The sequence below is a fragment of the Bos taurus genome, chromosome X (genome assembly GCF_002263795.3).
Source record: "Bos taurus isolate L1 Dominette 01449 registration number 42190680 breed Hereford chromosome X, ARS-UCD2.0, whole genome shotgun sequence".
Lineage (NCBI taxonomy): Eukaryota > Metazoa > Chordata > Mammalia > Artiodactyla > Bovidae > Bos > Bos taurus.
Window position 1 is genome coordinate 14076713 of NC_037357.1, and position 6000 is coordinate 14082712.

At 60.1% G+C, this 6000-nt stretch overlaps 1 protein-coding gene across 2 annotated transcripts in view; it reads right to left on the reverse strand.

Moving 5' to 3' along the window:
* Nucleotides 1-4835, reverse strand: part of ELF4 (E74 like ETS transcription factor 4) — a 39844-nt gene extending 35009 nt beyond the window's left edge. Inside the window, exon 1 of one of the 2 annotated variants that reach the window (XM_005227486.5) lies at nucleotides 4536-4835. The gene's annotated coding sequence lies outside the window, so the exon portion shown is untranslated. Of the gene's footprint in view, nucleotides 1-4245; nucleotides 4446-4535 lie in introns of those variants that run through there. The other variant, XM_005227487.5, reaches the window with a different exon arrangement.
* Nucleotides 4836-6000: the final 1165 nt, after the last annotated feature.

Consider the following 6000-nt stretch of genomic DNA (forward strand, 5'->3'; position numbering starts at 1 on the left):
GGAAGACTGATGCCTGGGGTGGTGGGGAGGGGGTGGTATACATGTGTCCAGCTGTTTTCATCCAGTTAAATCTAACAAGGATCAAGTCTCCTCGGCATGTCCAGCCAGGAGAGATGCAAAAGTCACAGAACAACTACACGGCTAGTCCTTGCCCTTGCCCAGGGGGTCCTGACAGAAACATGTGGGACTCTCTAGACCTTTTAGCTCTTGGCTGGCTGAGAAAATGAAAATCTCCATCCTCTACCTGAACCTCTGGGCTCCCAGAGAAATCCCAGGACGCTGGGGAAAGTGAGACTCAACCAGTTGGTGCTGGTTGTGCACACCTGTGGTAGGGCAGTCATCCTGTCCCTTTGCTGCCCTCCGCCTCTTTTCCTCCTCTCTCCCCTCCAGGGCCTGTGTGTGGTGAGGGGAAGTTCAAAATGAAATCCCCTCCGCCTGGAAAAGCCTGGCCACCCTTTGTGTCTCATCCATCCGCACTGGGCCCTCCACTTTGTGTATCTCCCAGAGTGGAGCTCGGGCTTTGCACTGAGCCACCCACATTGGCTGTCCTGATCTTTTATGTGACACGCATGTCCCAAATGATTACCGAGGCTTCAAAGGTCAGCAGGTAGCCAGGGAAGAGAAAGGCAGCTTTTCTCCCTTTTCTGCCTAGCTGGATCTCCCCCACAGTGCCCCACCCCTTCAAGGTCTAGCTCAGAGCCGAGGCCGCACAAAGCCTGTCCTCGCTCTTCCTCCAGCTGCTGCTGATCTCTGAGCCAGGCCGCCTCTGGCCCCTGCTCCAAGGAGCACAATTTAGCACCTGACCAGCCACAGTCCTGGCAGCTTGTCCTCACCTCGGATTATTTTCAATGTCTTAGTCATCTCCCGCCACCCTCTTCCCTTGTCTCCCCCACAGCGCCTAGCAAGGGTTGGGCACACAGTAGGTGTTAATAAATGTCTGTTGAATTGAAACTCAGCGGCTCCTATGAGGTCAGAACCGTCATAAGCACCCCGACCAGCAGTTCCTTGGCAACCAGCACTGGGGTCCGAGCTACAGGGCATGAGTGGAGAGGCCGCTATTACAGGCCACACAAGACTCAGCGGCTGGAGATTTGCAGGCAGGTTGGTGTTGATGAGAAAAGCCCCTGACCCTTAGGAAAGCGCCCATGGGATTCTGGGTACCTTGTGTGAGTTTCTTTTCTCCCCTGCAGAACTAGTTTTAAGTCTGAGAACCACAAAGGGAATACATTGGCAGTGAAGCCAGAAACCTCTTTGCAGCTTAGAAATCCTGGAGAGAGAACCAAGCCTGGGTTGCGGTCAGGCCCAAGACTGAAGGAAGAAGGCTGCCCAAGGCCCTTCTGAGCTTGGTGGGGGATCTCAGGGTGGGGGCTAGGGGCATAGCAAGTAGGGGGTTAGAGGGGCATCTGGGGGTGGCCCTAAGTAATGCCATCCTGTCCTGGAACCCAACAAATCACAGCACTAGATGCTTGCCACCTGTGGTCCACACAGGAATTGGGTCTCCTCGTCCCTCTTGTTCACCCAAATCTCAGGGCAGGCCTCTGTCCAGGGGTAGAATCCTGACCAGAATCCAGCCTGGATCCCCACACATGGAGAAGCCTCCAAGTCTGGGGTAACTGGCTCCCCACATGGGCTTTGAATTATGGTTATTTATGTAGATGACCTAGCCATCCTCTCTGGTCTTCTCCCACATCCCCCACCCTGACTCTGGCCCACACCGGAAGGTACACACAGTTCACAGTGGTGTCTTCTTCACCTCTACATTCCCCTCGCTCATAGCTCTGTGGGTAAAGAATCCACCTGCAATGCAGGAGACCTGGGTTCAATCCCTGGGTTGGGAAGATCCCCTGGAGAAGGGAAAGGCTACCACTCCTGTATTCTGGCCTGGAGAATTCCATGGACTGTATAGTCCATGGGGTTGCAAAGAGTTGCACACGACTGAGTGACTTTCACTTTCACTTTTTACTTTCAGTGCTGGGACTGGTTCTCAGCAAATGGTTGCTGAGTTAAATCTGAGTTTTAGGCCCCATATTAGACAATACCATAAGGTTAGCTTGCACTTATGGTTCTAAATAAACAGCTTATGTGTTTTGACGTATTTGATCCTTGACAAAACCTTATGAGGTAGGTCTGATTTGACAGATGAGGAAACTGAGGCACACAATTAAATGGGATCACACAGTTAGTAAATAACAGAACTGGGATTTAGACCCAGACAGTCTGGCTCTAGGGATAGGAGGCAAAATGAAAATGTTGAGGGGAGAGAAGGGGGTTGGCAAGGACCAAGGCCAAACTTCTGTGCAGGGATTTCCCTGGGAAAGCAATCCCCTCAGCCTGTGTCTGGCTGGGCCTCTCAGGGAGGCCCTGAATTTTGCAGGCTAGGAACATTTTGGACATCCCATTAATCAGGCCCATGAATGAGAGGTCACAGCACCCTCATTTTGAGATTCCAATACAGGACAGAGGAGACAGAAGCCCACCACTTAGCTCCAGGCACCGAGAGGGCTGCTTTCAGGCCTCCAGTTTGTCCAGGGGTGGGCGCCAGTTCCTGAGCAACGGCGGAGCAAACAGTGCAGCAGTGGGAGGAATGCCAGACATAGTTGCAAACAAGCCACTCCTCCCGCTCACAGCTAGAGGCTGTGTGAGGGTGGCAACGTGGACCCTGCTCAACGCCCCCCCCCCCCACCTCCCCGGCTTGAACCCAGAGACAACCACTTGTAAGGCAGCCTCTTCCCCACACTGACCAGGAGAGGAAGTCCTCCAGGATAGTTAAGTCCTTCACTTAACTCAAGAGAGCTCCCCTTCAGGCTGTTACTGCCAAGGGTCTGCTGAATTAATGGTTGAGAAAGCACCTTCTAACCAGTAAAACCCTACTGTTCACTGTGAGGAGGAATTTGCATTCTAGTCGTACAAATGGAACCCTGGGTATTTTCAGTCCCAATGTATCCTGTCTCCCCAAAGCAGAGAGCCAGATCTGATCCCTTCACCGACCCCCCCAACCTAGCACTAGGGCCAGGGGTCAGCTCGCTGGGGGTGAATCCCTCATGGGCGTGCCCACCAGCTGTTGGGGCCGAGCAGTGGTGGCTCAGGCCCTGGGGTGGTGACTTCACTTCCGCTCCAACCTCCCCAGCACTCCTCCCCTATGAGGCCCCACCAGGCCAAAATCGAGAAGTCCAAGGTTAACTGTTCCTCCCCACTTTAAGAGCTAATTAAAATGATTAGCCACAATGAAGTGTCAAACATTAACCAGAAGAAGCTGCAGGACCAAACAGGCCTCTATCTCGGGCAGAGATGAGGGTCAGGACCATCAAATCCCACGGCTGGGATGTGGGGGGAAAGTGGGGGGGGGTCGGGATGGGGGGCGCGGGCGGCGAGGTAGAAGCTGGCTGAGGCGCGGAGGGGATTAGGGGGTTAGGAGGTCACCCTGGTCAGGAGGGCCGGGCAGGGAGGGCAGGGCGACAGAGTTAGGTAGGGTGCGATGGAGGGACAGGCAATCCGAAAAGCAGCCGCCTCAGCAGTCTCCCAAAGCAAGGCGCGGTCGGCAGGGGACCCGGCGCTGCGCGGCTGCCGAGTCCACGAGCCGGCGGCAGAGGAGGGAACACAGAGGCGGGAGAGCGGGAACGCGGGAGCGGGAAGGCTGGCGGCCGGCTCACACGGAAACTCCGGCCCCTGCCAAGAGGTCTCTATTTTGGCGATCCAATTATCCAAGTCATAGGTGTGTGTGTGTCTGTGTGTGTGTGTGTGTCTGTGTGTGTGTGTGTCTGTGTCTGTGTATGTGTCTGTGTGCGCGCGCACGGGCGCGCGTGTGTGTGTGTAGAGAGAGAGAAAAAGAGAGAGTGTGTGTGTTACCCTAAGGCGCCTGGTCCCAGAAGCCCTAGGGGCCGCCAGATCAATCTAGCAGCCCCGCCACAAGGAGGCCGACCGCCTGCCCTCGGGCACCGAGCTGCTGCGGCAGGCTGTCACAACCGGCCCTGTCACGGACCTCGGGCTGTCCGGGGAGCGGGCAAACCCGCCCCCACCCCGACAGGGGAAATCGACTGGGCTTCTAACCCGGGACCGGCAGCCCGGGTTCCCCAAAGCACACGCGGTGGGGCGAGGCAAGGGCGGGACGCAACACGCCTCAGCTCTCCCACCCTTCCCTGGGCCCCTCAGCCCCTAATGCCCCGGGGCCCCGGCGTCCCTGTTCCCGCTCTCTGGTAAACTCTCTGAGGGCCCCGAAGGCTCGGAGAACCGGCGCCATCGACGTACCTGAGACTGCGCGGGCTCCGTCGCGGGGCCGGGGTCGACCGCCGCGGTCTCCTCCCTACTCGGAAGGCCGAGACGCGGGGTCCCCAGCCCGGCCGACCCGCCTTCTCCCCCTCGGAAGCCGGGCCGGGCGAGTGGCGCCGGGACTTCGGCGCCGGCGAAAGGAGAAGTGGAAGTTGAGCGCAGCGCCGGGTCGGTCCCCGCGGCCGCCGGGGCCACCGTTCCCCTCCTTCCTCCCCTCCCTCCTCTCCTCCCTGCCTGCCGGCCCCCGCGGCCCCGCGCCTGTGACTCACCTCGGCGCCGGGGCAGGCTGGTCCGGGCGGGCGAGGCGCAGGGCTCTCCCACACGTCGCGCCGCCAATGGCAAGTTGGAGGGCGAGATGCAAATACCAGGTGAGACGACGGCGCCCCTTATAAAACGACTCCGGGGGGCGGGGTGGAGTGCCCGGGGAGCCCAGACGCCAGGCCGAAGGAGGGGGCGGCTGGGGCGCCCGCGGAGGGGGCGCGAGCCAACGGAGACCTGCGCCGAGACAACCGAGCGAAAGGGGAAATTGCGCTAGAGACACACACGTCCCCGCAGGCGGCGGCTGGGGCGGGCGCGAAGGAGGCAGGGCGGGAGGGAGGGAAGAGCCGGAGGGAGGGACCGACGGGAGGGACGGCGGGCGGGCGGGGTGGAGGAGGGCGAGAGGGAGGGACGAGGCGTCTTGGTGGAAACAGCGCCCCTCCACCCCCGGCCCGCCGCGGTCGCCAGCACGGCAGGGGGAGCCGTGCCAGGGGCCCGCGCGGCCTCTCCTTCCCCTCCCGGCTCGCTGGCCCCCGGGGGCCGGCGAGAACCTGGCTCCCGCGGAGCTCACGTCGCGCGCCCAGCGCCCCCCACGTGGCGCGTCCCGGGGCCCGCAGCTCCCGCCGGGATGCCCCACACCGTGTCTCATAGAAAAAAAAACAAAAACAAAAACAAAACCATTCCATTCCCGGGGGACTCCGGATGGCTATATCCGGCCCCCTCGGTTCCTCGCGCTTACCGGCTTTGGCCCCAGCCCCGCGCTCCCGATTGTTATTGAGCGCCTGCGGTGCGGCAGACCTGCTCGAGGGCGGGCCGAGCGGGTAGGTGAGGCCGGGAGATGCCCGGAGGATACAGTTTGGGGACTATATGCCAGACACCGTGGAATCCCGGGCCAAATGCCTCGTGCACTTGGCGCGACTAGAGAGTTTTGGGGATTTCTTAGGGAGGTCGAGCCTAGGGCTCCAGATGAGGGAGGCCAGGAGGATATGAATGCGGGGAAGGACTGGGGGGAGAGGGCTGGTGCAGCAGGTGCAAATGTATCGAGTTAGGGTGCTGCAGAAAAACTCGTGCCCCCTTCTGTCCAGAGCCAGGCTTCTCTGCTTGATGTATCTATTTGAATCCAGCCCATTCTACCTCCCCCTAACCCTGTCCTCTCACGTGCCTCAGCATCCATCCCAGCCCCCGCTCCACCCTACCCCCACCCACTCCACCCCACCCCCACCCCACCCCACCCCACCCAACCCCACCCCTCCCCCATCTAGGAGGCCCTAGGAGGGAGTTGACTGGGAATTGTCACTTCTGGCTCAACATGGTCTGGAGGAGGGGCCCTGCTAGGCCTCAGCCGGCATCTCCCTCCTCCGCAGAACGCAGCAAAGCAGAAAAGGCCCCAGGGGAGGGGGGCCCTCTGCGGGGGTGGGGGTGGACTAAGGACCTGAGGTCCAGGGGCCTGCTCAGCCACCAGCATGTCCGCTTCCC